Here is a 7092-nt window from a genome sequence, read left to right on the forward strand (position 1 = left end):
AGAAGGAAGATTAGTTCTTTTTTCATGTAGTAAATTTCGATAAACTGGAATACACTGCCTGAAAGAGTGGTGGCAGCAGATTCAATAGTAACATTCAACAGGTAATTGAATATATGCTTTAAAACAGGGGGAAAATGCAGGGCTTTGGGGAATAAGGAGGAACGGCATTCAGCAATTTTCTTTTTCTAAGAGTTGGTACAGGCACAATGGGCTGAATAGCCTTCTTCTGGGCTGGACAATTCTACGAAGAAGCAGTTTTATATTAGCTGAGGGGGCTTTCCCAGCGGGATTTATTTAATCTAAATTGCTGAATCTCTTTCATATCACTGGAGTAACAAAGAAACAACAGTATATGCATGTGAATCAAAATCTTGATGTTATTTTCTAGATTCTGGACCATCAACGTTTATCTCATGCATTTTCATGTAACAAAACAAGTCCCCAAAAAGAAGCAAAGCACGTTTTGGTTCTGTATAGGAAAGCCAAATCACTCATCATGCCAACAGCTAATAAACATGGCCGTGGATTTCAATGGCCCTGAATGAATATAGCGTGTGGGCATGATTTTTGCTCTAGGTTATTTGATGCAACATAGTTTTGGTAGCAAAATGGTAGAAGTCAACCAATCATGATTTATCTATACCAGAGATCTCTTAACAATGCTCAAGCATCCAAATAGCATCTTGAGTGGGATAAATGACCGCATGTTTAGTATTCCAGCTTTGGGATGGGCAAATATTGGGTGTAACAGTTCCACGAAGATTAAGAAAATCCCAATGTACTCATAGGCCTGACACATAGTAAGAATTCCAGCAATAATTTGAGAGATTGTTGGGTGGTTCCTTGCTGATTCAATCTGAAAGGAAGAAAATAACAAAAGTGGATATGCATCTTAACATACAATGGACTTTTATTATAAAAAACAAAATGGGCCAGAATTTGTTACAGTGAGCAAACCATTTATTAGTGTCTAAATATTCCAGTAACTTGTGCTGAAGGAGACATATGCCATGAGTTGCAAGTTGCTGGACAATTTAGCCTTGCAAAAATGGGAGCTTACCATCAACCTCTCCATGGGTTTCAAGAAATTTGCCACATTTGTACATTAATTACAAATTAAAGCCACCACAGAAAGTTACAGTAGATACTTAACAGCATAAGGACCCTTTTAATGATGAGAATTATGTTCCTGCAATGCAAGTTAACCTCTCTGACCCAGACAACAAGGAATTAAAACTTTGGAGTGTCATTCCTGCAGATAGTAAATTGCTCTTAAAGTGTCTTAACATTTAATTTTTTCTTAAATTTCCTTTCTGTCTCTTTTGTCCTCTTTCTCATAGTCCAACCTTTCTTTCCTTCTCTTTATTTCTCTTTTTGTTCCTGATTTGTTTCTAATTCACCCTCTTTTTTCATCGTTCTTCTGTTTCTATCTCAGTTGGTTCATCTCAGTGGTTGGTCCAATTGTTCACGAGGTCTCAAAAGCCCCATTATCAGCTCGCACCTCCAGCAATTCTGTAACAATAAAGTTATTTGAGCTAAAGCGTGAGGGAGAAAGTCCAACTAGTGGGACACATCACAAGATGCCCCATTCCTGCAAATTCTGGGCCATTATGTATTTATTCTTCACAGATCATCCTATGATTAATACGTTGGCACAAGTATTCTAATGTATGTAGCTTTCAAAGAACAGAATCATAAAAATTAAATCAAAAAAGGTTGGAGGACACAAGAATTTTACAAAGTTGGCAGCTCAGAAAACACAAATGTTTCCATCTTTATACAGTAATTCATAACATTTATATTGCATATAAAATCAATCATTATCATTGAAATTATTAATGATAGATCAACCAAAGATAACTTTCCGAGGGAAGACATGGCTCCTGATGTTCATTATGGTCCCTCTACAGCCTAAATGTAACACCCCCCACTGAAATGTAGCAAATTTACTGAAATTGTATGTCATAGGATTGATGCAAACAAGCTAAACATGTTTACTGATACCAGAATGTTCAGGGCCTTAAATATCTGTAATATATAATTAATGCTTTACCAAACTTGTTCAAGATGTTCGTAATTTAGTTCTTCCCACCTCAAAACTTCTTGGTCTTAGTTATTTGCATCAGGGTCTGTTTAATAAGGAAAAGAAATGGGCCTGAATTTCACACTTGGCGTGTGCGCCAAGTCAGCAGGAGCAAAAGCGGATGTGGAATCCGCTCGCGGCCGTAGTCAAGTTGCAAACGCAATTTCATGCTGGATGGCCAATTGAGGTCCGCCCTGCGTGAAACATGTCTTCTGAATGGTCGGGAAGGGCCGGGCGAGGGTGGGAGCCTGTAGGGCGCCGAGTCCAATGGCGACCTGGTGGGCACTTTAAAACCAGCAAAGGCAGCTCTGTGAAAGCTGCCAGGGGAAGACCTTTAGAGTCAGTCTGGAGACTGGGACAATGGCCTCACCAGCAGCAGGAAAGATCAGGCAAGAGAGCAAGTCAGGTGGGCACTCAGCACCCCCCCCACCCCACCCCCACCCCAGCCCCCGACCGTTTCTCAGGCAAGTGCCTCGCGGTCCTCGTTTAGGGGGTCGGTGTCAGGTGGGACATTCTCGTACCCAGGGATGGCAGGAGGAGGCCACTGTACCAGATCAAAAAAGCCTGGAAGGAGGTGACAGCCAAGGTCGGCAGCCACGCCATTGCGCAGCGCACATGGGTGCAATGCCACAAAAGGTTCAATGACCTGCTGCACTTGGCAAGGGTGAGTACCGAGTTGACATTAATCAATGTAGGGAAGGGCTGGCTGACCCCTGTGGAGCTCAGGGGTGTTAGAGTCTGAGTGCCAACTGTCAATGATGTCGGAGTTGGCCAAAGGGGTGGGCCCTGGCTGTTTGGCCTGAGTGCCTTGCAGATCGAGGGCCACGAGTCAAATGTGCCCTGCAAGGTGTTCCTCAGGCGGGCTTGGCCAGGCTACAATGGCGCTGCAGGTAGACAGTGAACTAATCAATGCTCCTCTGGCCTTTCAGGAGAAGATGAGCCATAAGATCAAGGACAGGCAGAGGACCCCAAACCTCCTAATCTTGATGAGGTACGAAATAGACGCATTGGAGCTGGAGAGCCGCCAGACACCTCGGTCAGTCAGTCATGGGGAGGCAGGGTACAAAGGTAAGAGGGACGAAGGTAAGGGTGCAGTGCACAGAGGTGAGAGTGTGGAATTGTGCAAACATTCTTGTGTAGTCTCCTCATTAATGGGAGCCTCAAACCTGGAGTTCACACTAATCATTGAAAGATGATGGACCTTGATGCAGATCTCCATTGTGCCCTCAGGGCACCTGTCATGCACAGTGACAGTGTGATGGCTTAAACTAATGACATGTCGTTGTTCTCCCTTAGACTCGCCAGTATGCACGCAATCGCAGGACCCCGAAGAGCCAGCCTTGAGGCCAGAGGACCACGGGACTCTAGATGCACCTCTCTGAACCAGGCATCAGTGCCAATACCAGCACCTCGGTGAGCATTAGATCATTGGCTAGAATGTTGGTGCACAGCTTGACACTTCGCACTCGCTTGAAGAGCAGGCGGAGGCAGAGAGTGCCCAGGGCGCCGGCAGTCGGAGGACTGCTGGAGACCATGACCATGCTGAACTGAAGGCAGATGATAAGCCTCTGGAGTCATCCATTAGGCGGCAGTTGCTGGATCTCCAGCGGGATGTGCGGGAAGATCTGGCGGAGATCCATGGGGGTATGCATGCCTCGGTCTCTGTTGGGGAGGAGTCCATGTGGAGCATGAGCACTGCGTTGACCCTCATTGCCGAGTGCACTGCTTCCTCCATTGAGAAAGTGGCAACTCTCATGGAGAGTCAACTCCAGGGATAGAATCAGGGGTTCCTGGGGGTGTGCTCGGACCTGCAAGCCCTCACACGTGCAATGATCTCAGGTGGTCAGTGTCACTGTGGGAGATGGATGAGACACCCAGTATCCCAGTTAGATACCCGTCCATCAATGGTGAGCAGGAAGGTCCAGAGCGACCTCATGTTGGCACATGAGCTGCTTGTCGTCTCTGCGGGTTCCTCTCAGGGCACCCTGGAGGATGACAGCAACTCCTCCGCCCCTCTGCCAGTGGCTGTGGCATCTGATGAGGCTGCGATCTGTTCTGCCATGTTTTGTTTATTTGTTTACTGGTGTAACCTTTAATACCATGTATAGTTCTGTTCATTTGATGTGAGTGTCAAAATGATACAAATTTTGTTTTTGTCTTAATGGCCTGAGTATACTTCACTTGTTTCGTAGGTACAGGGCACGCCAGTACCTAATGCTGGATGTGAGTGGCTCTAAACTTTGTTGCACAGGCACTGAGTGGACTTTGGGTACCCCTGGCATGAAGTGGAAGCAGATCTTTGGCAGCCTGATTAAAGAAGCGTTGGGTCAAGGCATCCCTAGTGTCCCTGCCTCCCTGAATGATGCAGAGGTCTGCCTGCACATCCTCACCATGCTCCTCTTCTGACTCACCACTGGATTCTTCACCATAAGACCATAAGACATTGGAGCAGAAATTAGGCCATTCGGCCCATCGAGTCTGCTCGCCATTCAATCATGGCTGATAAGTTTCTCAACCCCATTCTCCCGCCTTCTCCCTGTAACCTTTGATTCCCTTACCAATCAAGAACCTATCTATCTCGGTCTTAAATACACTCAATGACCTGGCCTCCACAGCCTTCTGTGGCAATGAATTCCATAGATTCACCACTCTCTGGCTAAAGAAGTTTCACCTCATCCCTGTTTTCAGTGCTCTTACCCCCACCAAACCTGCTTCCCCTCCTGTCATTCTCCCATTGTAGTCCTTCACTTCATTCTGTTGGACGGATTTCAAACTTGAGGGTATGCAAAACTATCCTAGTTATTCATCAGCAGATCAAGCTTAGCCTTTTGAGTGTTTCCCCCAGCCAAACTCAAGGCCATATATGTACCTACATCTGCTTAACTTTTTGTTCCTCTTGATCCAGGGCTTAAATCCAAACCCCTCCCCGCCTCCATGTCTATCATCCACTCCAGCAGTAAGCCCTTGTCCTCTGCAGTTTCACCCCTGTCCTCTCCAAGCTCATCTCTTCTATGAAGCCTACCTCCTGTTGTCTTGATTCTCTCTCTCCTATCCAACAATCTTCCCTTCCTACCTTAAGCTAACAGGTATCGTCATGCTTTTCTTTCATACAATATCTTCTCCCTTTCAAAATGGCTGTTATCGCTCTCTGCTCCAAAAAAACAATCTACTTGCTCTTCCATTCATGCCCATTGACCCAAATCTCAACCTCCATTCCTCCTGATTTATTGCTTTGGGATATTCTGAGGTTGTGAAAGAAGCTATATAAGATTTTATTATTTCCTTTCTTGAACACGGCTTTTCTGTATTCTTAAACAGGATGTACACCTAGGGCTTTTAAAAAAAAAACATTTAAAGGCGTTATGTAAATGCCCATTGTTATGGTTCAGTCACTCGCCATCATATAGAGTCATAGAGGGCTACAGCACAGAAAAAGGCCCTTCGGCCCATCGAGTCTGCGCCAGTCAAACAAGTGCCTAACTATTCTAATCCCATTTTCCAGCACTAGGCCCATTGCCTTGTATGCCATGGCATCGCAAGTGCACATCCGAATACTTCTTAAATGTTATGAGGGTTTCTGCCTCTACCGCCCTTTCAGGCAGTGAGTTCCAGATTCCCACCACCCTCTGGGTGAAAAAAATTCTACCTCACGTCCCCTCTAAACCTCCTGCCCCTTACCTTAAATATATGCCCCCTGGTTATTGATCCCTCCACCAAGGGGAAAAGTTCCTTCCTGTCTAACCTATCTATGACCCTCATAATTTTATACACCTCAATCATGTCCCCCACCTCAACCTCCTCTGCTCCAGGGAAAATAACCCCAGTCTATCCAATCTCTCCTCAGAACTAAAACTCTCCAGCCCAGGCAACATCCTGGTAAATCTCCTCTGCACTCTCTCTAGTGCAATCACATCCTTCCTATAACAGGGATTCTAGAACTGCACGCAATACTCCAGCTGTGGACTAACCAGCGTGATGGCTGAGTTATCAGGGTGCTTTTGTGAAAAAGTATTTTTGAAAACTTCACAAATGTTTTCAATGTTGAAAAATAACTTCCTTTCAAATCAAACGTAAACATCTGGTTAATTAACTTGACACAAAAATACAAGCCCCAGAATTATATGTTTGAAAACATATCATCTGTGTTCATGATTTTTCTGGGTCACATGTTTTCATTGTGTGATGGAGCTACTTACTTCTTGGTGCTTTCACCCTCAATAAATCCTCTTCAGTCTATAACAAGGAAGGAAGGAGAAGGAGAGACTTTATGCTATCTAAAAATGAGAAAAGCTTCACAAAATGAGATCTAAGTTATGATCATTGTTGTGAATTGTACAGAGGCAATATCTTACCAGTTCCTTTATCCTCTTGTGCTTTCTGTGTTTGCCTTCGGGTTTATTGAGATGACTTGTTAAGTCAAACAAGGTGGGTACTGCATTATCCTTAAGGACTGTTCTGTAAGGGCTCTGGAAACAAGTTTACGATTTTAAATAATGTTGGATGCTTTTTGCTGATGCCAAATGTTTTTTTTTTAAATTTTCCCATCTACAGTTTCTCCATTGATCTCTCACAAGCTCTCTAATGTTTCAGTCAATTTCTCATGTTGGAACCAGTCAATGAGCACTACAAATTATTCAGAAGTTACAGGCGTCATAGCCCAATAATGCATAAAGCAATTAGGATGCTTTGAGAGGCTAATTCATTTTGAAAGGCTAACAATTCAGCCAAAAAAGAATGAACTAATCCTGCTGCTTTATAATTTTTTGACATAATCTCACTTAGATTACACTGTATAGTTCTAGTCAGTTTAGTAAGAATAGTGTACCGCTCCAGATAATAGAGAGAGCAACCACATTGATTTAAGGGATTGAGGAATCAGATTATGAAGAATGGTCATGAAAATTGGGCATGTTTCCACTGGAAAAGGAAGCCTAAGATTTTATAGGAAACAGATAATGTAGGCCAGGACAGGCTGCTTTATTTTGTCCAGGACAGTAAAAGTAGAAGGC

The 7092-nt window shown here is 44.1% G+C and overlaps 1 long non-coding RNA gene across 1 annotated transcript; it reads right to left on the minus strand.

The window, feature by feature from the left end:
• Positions 1-938: 938 nt before the first annotated feature.
• On the minus strand, positions 939-6314 carry LOC144682406 (uncharacterized). Its single transcript, XR_013577024.1, has 2 exons — positions 6280-6314; positions 939-1512 (listed from the first exon to the last, which is right to left on the minus strand). It is a non-coding gene; the product is annotated as an uncharacterized LOC144682406 (long non-coding RNA).
• Between the last annotated feature and the right edge of the window lie 778 nt (positions 6315-7092).

This window comes from Cetorhinus maximus, chromosome 7 (assembly GCF_964194155.1).
Source record: "Cetorhinus maximus chromosome 7, sCetMax3.hap1.1, whole genome shotgun sequence".
NCBI lineage: Eukaryota > Metazoa > Chordata > Chondrichthyes > Lamniformes > Cetorhinidae > Cetorhinus > Cetorhinus maximus.